We start from the raw sequence: 9,543 nt of genomic DNA on the forward strand, positions 1-9,543 counted from the left end.
GTTCTGCCCGTGTTTATTTATTTTTTTTTTGTCCCGTTTGGATCTTTAGCCATCAGAATTGTTGTCTTAAGGCCAAGAAAGATGCCAAGCGGATTTATTTTACCAAGTGGATCATCATGGCCTTGCCATATTGGTCCATTTGATTGACTGTGGAATATACGAGGCACAGGTACACGCACACGCAGGTTGTTATTGCCAAGTTCCACATTTATTCACACGTTTCACAGGTTTATGCTTTTCACATAGACTGATAGCTCGTTCCCAGCTGACGTGTGTCGTTTTTTTCATCCCGCCACCGCTCTCCGTTTCACCATAAAACAGGGGAGGGAAAACCATCGTCAGTCCATAATCACCATCAGCTGTTCTTACCGGCGTCTCCCGTACCGCCCCGTTGAGCCCACTGCACCACTCCTCCCCTGCAGCCGCGCCCGGGGCCCCGCCTCCGCCACATTGACCTTTATTATAATTATGTATTTATTTTATTTTCAGCTGCTACAAACGGGACAGACATGACTGGGGGATAGGACAGGGAGAAAGAATGAAAGAAAGAGAGGGAGAGAAAGAAAAACAGAGGGGAGAAGAGACGGTGAGAAAGTGGGGAAGAAAGAAAGAAAAACAAACAAAACACCTGGATCACCTGTATGGATAAAAAAAAACAGAAGAGAAACCAAACAATAAAAGAGCAACATAATAAAAACAGCACCATCACAATAAACTAGCTAGCAGTAGATAACAGTAGATACTAAATATTAAACGCTATTGTGCAGCACGCAAGATAGACAGCGCACAATGTGCTTTGAGGCAGCAGCCAAGAAAGGTGTAGTCCGCGTCTGTGTACACCTGTGTGCACACCTGTGTGGATCAGCATGCTTGTATTCCAAAGGTTTCTCCATGTAACGATCTGCTAGGGAGTGTGGGGAGCCACAGCCCCGTCCCCCAGGGCATGAAGCAGGTATGGAGGAGATCCAGGCCCCAGACATCCAGAGGCCCCAGAGTACAAGGACCCGAGGAGGACCACCAAAGGGGGGGAACCGTGCCACCCTCTTGGGAAGAGCTGAGTAGAGCCCCAAAGGAGAGGTCACCCAGCAGCTACGGAGCAGAGGCCAGAGGGGGTTGCAGTGGCGTGCCCGCGGGCTCTGCCGGCAGCCAGCTGTGCCAGAGAGGACCGAGCTTCAGGCCCAGAGGCCTGAGGCCTGAGGGCACCGCACCCCCCGGAAGGGGCCCAGCCGGGCCACAGGCGCCAGGCCCCGCAAATCGGCCACCAGGAGTGAGCCGGTACATACATGAGCGCCCAGCCCCAGTCGACAAGGACCACCAACACACCAACGTCTGAGGGCATCAGCCACTGGCAGGGAGTGTGGTGAGGGGAGATAGGCCTCCGTACTTTAGAGGGCCTGAGATGTACCCAGAGAGGTTGAGTCTAAGACCCAACCTGACATATAGACACAGACGAACAGGCGCACGCGGACACAGACGTGCATTCCCACCCCATATACACAACCAAATACTCGGCACTCACCCAACGTGTAGACAGACACAAATAGACACTGCACAGACAGTCGCACTCCCCAAACATACTCTATATCCCAGGTCCAGGTACCCCCGCCCCCAGAGGGGCAAGCTGCACCTAGACCCAGGAGATGTAACCCTTCTCTCTGGGGTGGAGGCAAGCGGACCACCTTCTTATCTGCAGTAGCAGGGAGGCCCCGCATCCCAGACCCCAATCTGACGGCCAGCACCTCCTCCCAGCCCCCCAGCCCTGACGGCTAACAGAACCGGGGTGAGTGAAGACCTCAAACCTCACTACGCCCGCTCATATGTAGTGTTGCTGTGTGCTGTTCTAAAGTGCATTTAAAACTCAGGAGAGCATGGTACTAGCTTCCTCTCAGAGAGCAGCACGACTCTTCCTGAAAACCCTTAGTGTCTAAATGCGTTTAAAATTGAGGGTAGGGCACCAGCGCCAGAGGTGGGTTGGAGTACACCGACCCTCCTCTGGATGCTGTAAAACGTGCCCACCCCCAAGGCCCTATATGTATGTGTTATGTGAGAGTGTGAGTAATGTGGATGTCTAGGTTGCAGAATAAAATTGAGGCACAGGCGGCCAGAAGGGGACAGAGGGGGAGTGCCTCCCCTGCACCCTGGTGACATACCTGCACCCCAAGCCCTGCATGTGTGGGTGGGTGTGGTAGAGCGGGAATAGGGAGGCAGCTGAGGATGGGGAGGGAAGAAAGGGAGGGGCAAGCGGCCCCTCCCTGCGGCCAGCTCCCCCGCTGACCCCAGTAGGCACCCCCACACTCTGGAACCCACCAGGGCAAGGGGGCCCAAGCCCATCCGGACCGGGGCCGGCAGCAGCAGCACCGCCCAGCCCCACAGAGTCCGGGGCAGCCCTCCCGACTCCACCCCAGAGAAAACTGCACCCACCCCATCATCTCCCAAACTACACAAGACAATAGACACCCAGGTTGAGTTCATTCTCCACCTCTCCTATATCTCTCCCCCACCTGCAGAGTGAGCTCCTGTAAACCTGCAAACATATAACAACCTCCCCACCAGTTAGAGAGCCCCCTACTTGGGCTGATGCACCAGAGGTCCCCTGCACTGGAGCTGAGCCCCCCACACCCACCCGCCCTCAGCTCCGGCGACACAACAGCCAGGACCCAAGCCCCCAAGGCCCAGCCAGCACCCCAGACCGGGGGCGGAGCACCCCCAAGCCTCCACGCCCGTCCCGGACCCACCCAGGGGCAGCCAGGCTACCAGACCAGTAACCAACGTCCGCCAGCACAGACCCTCCCCCATCTCCGCTGCCCGTGTTTCTTAGTCTGCGTCTTTGTGTATTGTTTCCTGTTTTATTTTGAAGGATTATGAATTATGTCAGTGTGTCCAGCTTCGCTCCCCCTGTCTCGTTAGCCCTAATCTCTCCCAGCTGTGTCTCCCTCCTGTTTTCCATTCCCTGATTACTCCCCTGTGTATATTAGCCCTGTGTTTGCCTTTGCTCAGTGTCGTGTGGTACCCTCAGATCCTGCCTGTGTGTTTCCGGTTCTCAGTGTTCATTGTTCTGTTTGTTTTGTTCATTACCAGCAATAAAGCTGCGGTTTTTGAAATCCTGTCTCCACAAGTCCTGCATTTGGATCCTCACCTCCGCCTGCCCGCACCCAGAGCCCTGACTGAACGACGCGACCATAACATGGATCCAGCGGACTCTGCTCACCTCGAGGGAGAGGTGGATCTTGCTCGCATCATCGGACTGATGAGTCGCATTAGCCACGCCTCAGATTTGCGAACATTCTCAGTCGGGCTGAGTGCAATAGAAGCCATATTTGACAAAAATCCTCACCTGCGCCAGCTCTCTATAGCCTTGGAGTTCAGCCGTTCGCTGACCCAGGCTAAGGAGGCAGTCAAAGCCCGGGAGCTGGCCCAATTCACCCTCATCTCCCCATCCACACCGCCTCAGTCACAGCGAGCAAGCCCTCTCACGCCGCCGCAGCGGACGGAGCTCTCTTCAGTACCGCTGCAACAACTGCAGTCGCAGCATCAGATTCCTTCCTCCCTCACGTCTGCTTCCGACCACCCGTCACCTGCCTCATGTTTGGCAGGAATGTGGTCGGAGGATGAGGGGCCGGTCACCGTTGCTCCGATACCTTCTGTTTCCTTTACCGCTCCCATTTCCAGGAGAAAGCGGCATTCTCATCATCACCGCCCCTCACCGTAGCCGGAGTCCAGTTCCTGCTCCAAACGGCCGGACGTGGTGAGTGAACAGGACAGTTTTCACCCAGCTTCTTCCAAGCCAGGAATTCTAAGCTCAGAGCCAGTAAATCCAGAGTCAGTTAACTCTGTGACTGTTAACTTCAAATTGGTAACAGTAGAAACTGATGATCCTAAGATGGCTGACTCTGAGCATTCTAATGATCCATTCTTTGGTTCTTCCAAGTTTGAGATAATTCAGGAGTCAGATGATCTTATTTCACCAGAGTTGAAAGAAGATTTTTGTTCTGTAACTGAGCGTGGGGTTTCTGGATGTAATTCCTGAGCCACCTGTTTCTGGATTAGTTAATGGTACAAGGTTAGCTTCAGTGATACAAAACAATAGCGTGATTTCTGATGCAGGTAACGTGTGAGTCAGTTAGGAAATGTTTTGATTTGGACAAAAGTAGACTCACTCAGGATATTAAAGATGCTGCTCTAAAGACAATTTCTCCAACTGCTGAACTAAACATGGACAGTTGAATTTTCCAGCGAAATTCCATCTGTGCTGTTCAGACTACACCTCATGACACTGTTGTTGGTGTTACTTCACCCATGTGTTACGCGGCTCACCAGCCAGTTCATTCTGAGGCTGCCTGTGAAAAACCTCATGTTTCCATAACCTCTCCTGAGTTAAAAATCACAAGCCCAGAGTATGTCTATTCAAAGACTGTTTGTGTTGCTTGTTGTGAACTCTTCAAGTCTGTGCATTCTGTGACTGTCCAGGTTAAGACCAACAAGGTGTCATCTGCTGTTAACAAGCTGGCAAAGGAACTTGGTTTGAGCACTGCAGAGTTGGTTGCTCAAGTTAAAGTTTCGAGTTCCCTCGATGTTGTCTGTATAACTCTGTGCGCCATGCTTTTCAGCCAGTAGTCCTGGAAGCTGTGGGTGTAACTTCCCAGGCTGCATTTTGTAAGACTGCTTCACACCCAGTTTATTCATACACTGCTTGTGTGAATTCTCCATTGCCTGTGAATGCTCCTGAACCCACCTTTCCTAACACTGCTAATGCTTACCTGGACGACTTAAAAATAGCCTGCCATAAGTCTGTTTCCAAAAACCATAAACCTGGTTTTTCCCATAACTGTTACTGTCACGGGTTGCCGAGGCAAGCCGTGTGGGATTGTAGGAAAGGACCAAAAAGGCAGCAGCTCTGGTGCAGGTGAGTGTTTATTTACAGTGGTGGGTAAGTACAAACAGCGGTGGCGACAAAACATGAAACTGGAGACCTAAACTGGGTAAACTAAGAAGACAACCAGAATGAGGATGCAGGGAGGTCCGGAGAAATACATACGGGAAGACGCAGGGAGACCAAGGGGAAACAACACAGACAAACCAGCAACTACTATGACAGAAGACACAACTTAAATACACTCAGAGAACACAGGGGGATTACATACAGGCGGGGACACAGCTGGGAGTAATTAACATGACGAGACTAGGGAGGCAACTGAAAACACTCACATAAGACACAGACCTTCACAATAAAACAGGAACTTACACATGAAAGGACACAAACTAAGAAACGCGGACTAGATACAGGAACACACGGGCAGAACAGAGTAAACACTAACCAGAGGAAGAACAGAACCAAAATCGCGAAGAGAAAACACAAAACGCTGGGTCAAAAGGACCCAGGATCATGACAGTACCCCCCCCTCAAAGGCTGGCTCCAGACAGCCCAACAAGAAACAAAACAGCCAGAAAAAACAGAAAACAACCCGACCAGGGCGGGCGGCGGGGGTCCAGGACGGAGGGCTCGAAGCAAAACAAAACCGGAGCACCAGAAGGCCAAAAGACAAAAACAAAAAACGAGCCCAAAACCAAAAGAAACGAAGCACACCAAAACACAGGAAAAAAACAGAGTCCAAAACAGAAGAGTTCAGGGGGCCGACAGCACAGGAGTCCAAAACAGTTCGGGGGGGCCGACCGTGTGGACGGCAACGGCGGCGACGTGGATACAGTTCGGGAGGCCGGCCGTGCGGACGGCAACGGCGGCCACTCAGGCGATGGCGGTCCGGGGGCCGGCCGTGCGGAAGGCAACGGCGGCCACTCAGACGATGGCGGTCCGGGGGCCGGCCGTGCGGAAGGCAACGGCGGCCACTCAGGCGATGGCGGTCCGGGGGCCGGCCGTGCGGAAGGCAACGGCGGCCACTCAGGCGATGGCGGTCCGGGGGCCGGCCGTGCGGAAGGCAACGGCGGCCACTCAGGCGAAGAGGGTCCGGGGGCCGGCCGTGCGGAAGGCAACGGCGGCCACTCAGGCGATGGCGGTGCAGTTCAGGGGGCCGGCCGCGCGGAAGGCAGCGGCGGCGCTCCAGTGTCAAGCGTACTGGCTGAGGCCCGGTGGGCACAGGACCAGATGAGGCAGAACCAGGCGATGACAAGGCAGGAACAGACGGACCAGGCGAAGCACAGGCGGAGGCTGGGCCAGGCGAGGCTGAAGACACGGAGGCTGGGCCAGGCGAGGCCGAAGGCTCTGATGAGGCTGGGCCTGGCGAGGCCGAAGGCTCTGATGAGGCTGGACCAGGCGAAGCACAGGCTGAAGCCGGACCAGACGAGGACGAAGGCTCTGATGAGGCTGGACCAGGCGAAGCACAGGCTGAAGCCGGACCAGGCGAGGACGAAGACTCGGATGAAGCCGGACCAGACGAGGACGAAGACTCGGATGAAGCTGGACCAGACGAGGACGAAGACAAAGACTCGGATGAAGCTGGACCAGACGAGGACGAAGACTCGGATGAAGCTGGACCAGACGAGGACGAAGACGAAGACTCGGATGACGCCAGACCAGACGAGGATGATGACTCGGATGAAGCTGAACCAGACGAGGATGAAGACGAAGACTCGGATGAAGCTGGACCAGACGAGGATGAAGACGAAGACTCGGATGAAGCTGGACCAGACGTAGCAGAAGCAGAGGCCGGACCAGACGTAGCAGAAGCAGAGGCCGGACCAGACGAGGATGAAGACTCTGATGAGGCCGGACCAGACGACGACGAGGCGGCCGCAGGTGGCGGCTGGACAGGCTCCTCGGACCCTCCAGCGGAGACAGGCGGCTGAACGGGCCCCTCGGACCCTCCAGCGGAGACAGGCGGCTGAACGGGCCCCTCGGACCCTCCAGCCGACGAGGCATGAGGCTGGTGTGGTTCTCCGGAACCACCAGCTGACGAGGAAGGCTGCTGGACGGGCTCCTCGGGCCCCCCAGCTGAAACAGGAGACAAAGGCCGGAGCGGTCCCTTGGACCCTCCAGCGGAAACAGGAAACAAAGACCGGAGCGGTCCGTCGGACCCTCCAGCGGAGACACGAGACGAAGGCTGGAGCGGTCCCTCGGATCCTCCAGCGGAGACACGAGACGAAGGCTGGACGGGCCCCTTGGACCCTCCAGCAGAAGCCATCACAAAGCCAGCAGGCATGGAGTCCACTGGCAGACATGAAGGAAATGGGTGCTGTGCTGAGCACTGGCCCTGCTCAGACAGCACTGACACGGGGCACTTCCCAGGTGGCTGCTTAAACTCCAGGGGTCCAGAATCAGCTGAGGACTGGGACCTAGCCTTTGGGGAAGCCCTGGAGCGGCAAACAGTGCCAATGGCGGCTGAACCAGGAAAAGCACCTTGAGGTGAAATTAAACTTTCTCCCTGCACGGAGTGAATGAGTGAAGCCGATGATACTGGAGCCAGAGCTACTGGGGCCTGCGCTACAGGCGGCACTGGAGCTACTGGGGCCTGCGCTACAGGCGGCACTGGAGCTACTGGGGCCTGCGCTACAGGCGGCACTGGAGCTACTGGGGCCTGCGCTACAGGCGGCACTGGAGCTACTGGGGCCTGCGCTACAGGCGGCACTGGAGACGGAGCTGAGGGTGGCACTGGAGACGGAGCTGAGGGTGGCACTGGCTGCGGGGGAGCTAACTGGGCTGAGAGTGGCTGCGCGGGAGCTAACTGGGCTGAGAGTGGCTGCAGGGGAGGTGATATGCTGTTCACAAAGTCATCTGCCGCACAGAACACCGCCCCTGAATGAACAGTCATACAGTCCGCAAATGGAAAACAGTCCTCACTCACCACAGCCGGCGAATTAGAAGTCCGAACGTCCAGCTGTGGGGTGGCGCGCTTGCGGCGCGATTGGCGTCTCCTCCCCGCAGACGGCTCCGACGGGCCGGGCAAGATCACATCCGGCGAGTCGGGCAGCGAGGCAGGAGTGGCTGAGAGAAGGTGCGGTGTGAGCCGGAGAAAAGCCTGCATGGTCGGAGGAAGCGAGTCCAATAGCCATGGCAGGCCGGAAAAGAGCCGTTGCAGCCGGTCTTCTGCTGCGCGGCGAAGCTCTTCCGGGGGATGTTCCAGCCATAGGCTAAGAAGGATCTCCACGTTATATGTAACGTCGTCCCGGAGCTCCTCGGACGGATTTACTGCTGCAGGGTCCATGGTGGCTGGTTCGTACTGTCACGGGTTGCCGAGGCAAGCTGTGTGGGATTGTAGGAAAGGACCAAAAAGGCAGCAGCTCTGGTGCAGGTGAGTGTTTATTTACAGTGGTGGGTAAGTACAAACAGCGGTGGCGACAAAACATGAAACTGGAGACCTAAACTGGGTAAACTAAGAAGACAACCAGAATGAGGATGCAGGGAGGTCCGGAGAAATACATACGGGAAGACGCAGGGAGACCAAGGGGAAACAACACAGACGAACCAGCAACTACTATGACAGAAGACACAACTTAAATACACTCAGAGAACACAGGGGGATTACATACAGGCGGGGACACAGCTGGGAGTAATTAACATGACGAGACTAGGGAGGCAACTGAAAACACTCACATAAGACACAGACCTTCACAATAAAACAGGAACTTACACATGAAAGGACACAAACTAAGAAACGCGGACTAGATACAGGAACACACGGGCAGAACAGAGTAAACACTAACCAGAGGAAGAACAGAACCAAAATCGCGAAGAGAAAACACAAAACGCTGGGTCAAAAGGACCCAGGATCATGACAGTTACTGCTTCTATGATCTGCTCTCCGTCTCCCGTTCCTGTTCCCAGGGCAGCTTGGGCCTGGCTTTTTCCCTTGCACCCATACCAGCTCCTCGAGTGGGGGTGGTTGAGGTCCAGCTGGTCCCTGCTTCAGTTCCCAGGCTAACTGAGGCTCCGTTCATCCCTGCACCCGTACCCGCTCCTTGGGTAGGGATGGCGGGCGCCCAGTCTCTGCCAATGCCTGCTCCGGCTCCCCGGGTGAGCGCAACCGTGCCCCTGCCGACTCCTGCACCCGTTTCGGTTCCTCGGGTGGAAGCAGCAGAGGCCCAGCTAGCTCCTGCACCCACACTGGCTCCCAGGCTAAAGGCAGCCAGAGCCCAGCTTGTCCTTGTACCCATATCTGTTCCTTGGGAGGGGATGGCTGGTGTTTAGCCAAGCCCAGTACCCGTACCTGTTCCTGTTCCCCGGAGGAGAGCTGCTGAGAGTCTGTTGCCTGCTCAGTCGCAAGTTCAACAACCATCATCACGACCACCACTACAACTTCTGTTTCAGTCAGCTGCCCAGCCGGAAGCTCAGCAATTAGTGCAACTATCCATTCAGCTACACTGGTCCTGCATCAGTTCCTGCTGGAAGCTCTAAAGAGCCAAGCCAGCACTCCGCGGCTTCCATGCCACTGTCTGTCTCCGCTGGCAGTTCAAGAGAACTGTTTCAGCCGTCCACCTCTGCTGGAGGGTCCGAGGGGCCCGTCCAGTCGTCTTCTGTTTTAGCTGGGGGTTCAGGAGAACCCAGCCAGCATCGTGTCAAGTTGGCTGGGGGTTTTGGAGAGCCCAGCCAGC

The sequence above is a fragment of the Maylandia zebra genome, linkage group LG5, assembly GCF_041146795.1.
Source record: "Maylandia zebra isolate NMK-2024a linkage group LG5, Mzebra_GT3a, whole genome shotgun sequence".
NCBI classification, from domain to species: domain Eukaryota; kingdom Metazoa; phylum Chordata; class Actinopteri; order Cichliformes; family Cichlidae; genus Maylandia; species Maylandia zebra.